This window comes from Erinaceus europaeus, chromosome 3, assembly GCF_950295315.1.
Source record: "Erinaceus europaeus chromosome 3, mEriEur2.1, whole genome shotgun sequence".
Taxonomy (NCBI): Eukaryota; Metazoa; Chordata; class Mammalia; order Eulipotyphla; family Erinaceidae; genus Erinaceus; species Erinaceus europaeus.
The window spans coordinates 107,685,615-107,687,882 of NC_080164.1; the positions used below are offsets into that span (position 1 = coordinate 107,685,615).

General features: G+C 40.0%; 1 pseudogene; it reads left to right on the plus strand.

The window, feature by feature from the left end:
- Window positions 1-598: 598 nt before the first annotated feature.
- Window positions 599-1,166, plus strand: LOC103114808 (high mobility group protein B2-like; annotated as a pseudogene).
- The last annotated feature ends 1,102 nt before the right edge of the window (window positions 1,167-2,268 follow it).

Below are 2,268 nucleotides of genomic sequence, written 5' to 3' on the forward strand. Positions count from 1 at the left end.
AATGAAAGAGTGAAGAAGAGACACCATATCACTGTTGCATCACCACTCATAGAACTTTCCTGGTTTCTAGTGCTCCTCTGTGATGGGAGGAGTCAAACTCCAGTCCATGAACATTGTAAATTGTGTGCTAAACAATGTGTCCTGGAGCTCTGCTTTCCCAGAGACCCAGCCTACTAGGGAAAGAGAGAGGCAGACTGGGAGTATGGACCGACCAGTCAATGCCCATGTTCAGCGGGGAAGCAATTATAGAAGCCAGACCTTCTACCTTCTGCAACCCAAAATGACCCTGGGTCCATGCTCCCAGAGGGATAGAGAATGGGAAAGCTATCAGGGGAGGGGGTGGGATATGGAGATTGGGTGGTGGGAATTGTGTGGAATTGTACCCCTCCTACCCTATGGTTTTGTTAATCAATCCTTTCTTAAATAAAAAAAAAAGAAAATGTGTGCTAAAGACCCATTCTTTCTGGAGCTGTAGCGAGGAAGGCCCTGTGTTTGCTCCGGCTCCTCAGCAAGAATCAGAGGGTAAAGCTACACCCCAGGTGGACGCAGCTTACCTGGAGCTAGGGATAAAGAAGACCTCAGCACACCTTGGGTCAAGATGTCCTCGTATGCCTTCTTCATGCAGACATGCCAGGAGAAGCACAAGAAGAATTACCCTGACTCCTCCATCAACTTTGCAGAGTTCTCCAAGAAGCGTTCAGAGAAATGGAAGACCTGTCTACAAATAAAAAGTCAAAGTTTGAAGATATGGCAAAAAGTGACAAGGCTCACTATGACAGGGAGATGAAAAATCATATTCTCCCCAAAGGTAATAATAAAGGGAAAAAGAAAAAAAATAAAGGATCCCAATGCTCCTAAAAGACTTTGTACCTATTTTGCTCTGAACATTGCCCAAAGATCAAGAGTCAACACCGTGGTCTATCCATTGGGGACACTGCAAAAAAGGTTGGGTGAAATATGGTCTGAATAGTCAGCTAAGGGAGCAAAAAGCAGCTAAAGGGAACTAAAGGAAAAATATGAAAAGGGTATTGCTATATACCGTGCCTAGGGCAAAAATGAATCAGGAAAGAAAGACCCTGGCAGGCCAGCCAATAGGCTCAAAGAAGAATGAACCAGAAGATTAGGAGTAGGAAGAAGATGAAGATGAAATGGCAATCCTGTGTTGATGTGTGGAGTGTGCGTGTGTGTCATGCAATTGTTTTGCTAAGAATGTGAATTCAAGCACAGATCAATATTAGCTTCAGTATAAAGACTGTACAGATTTTTGTATAGCTGATAAGATTCTTTGTACAGAGAATACTTTTTTTAAAAAAATGCAGGTTGTAGCTTTTTGATGTTGAATATTCCCAAATATTTAAGGCTTCTTTAATTTCTTGACTTGTGTAAGCTGCCACAACAAACTTATGAGAATTAGTATCAATAGTAAATTTTAGGTTTTTTTTTTAGAATGTTTTTTTTAATTTTGTAATTTTTTTAAAATTTTTTTTTATATTTATTTTATTTATTTATTCCCTTTTGTTGCCCTTGTTGTTTTATTGTTGTAGTTATTAGTGTTGTTGTTGTTGTTGGATAGGACAGAGAGAAATGGAGAGAGGAGGGGAAGACAGATGTATATTATAATTGTGTGTTGCAGCAGTGTTAGATTCTTTTTTTATTAGTGATTTAATATTGATTTACAGAGTTACAAGATAACAGGGATACAACTCCACACTGTTCCCACCACCAGAGTGACTGCCCAATACCTCCATTGTAAGCTATAGCAGTTCTCAGATAGTTTTAGATACAGGTTAACTATTATTTCTAAAACTATCCATCTAGATTTGTATATGTCTGTCTTTTGTTTTCCATGGTCCCATATTTTCTGGGGTTCAGAAAAAGGGAGTTCTGGCTTCTGTGATTTCTTCTCCTCTGGGCATGGATGTTGGCAAGTGGAGCCATACATCTAGCCTGTTTCTACCTTTCTCCAGTGGAGTAGGGCTCTGTAGAGGTGAGGTTCTGGGATACCTTGGTGAGGTGGTCTGCCCAGTGAAGTCAAGATAGTATCATAGTAGCATCTGCAATTTGGTGGTTGAAAGGCAGTAAGATATTAAGCAGAACAAAATGTTTAATAAGAAGAACCAAAGGGTAAGAATAGAGCCAGTGAGAGTGGGGAATCCGGTGGTAGAAAAAAGCCAAGAATTCCATTTTAAGTATGTTCCTAAGGGCCCACATTTAGTAATCTTTGCTTGAGCTTGTTAGCTAACATGAAGGTGGACTAGAAATATTATC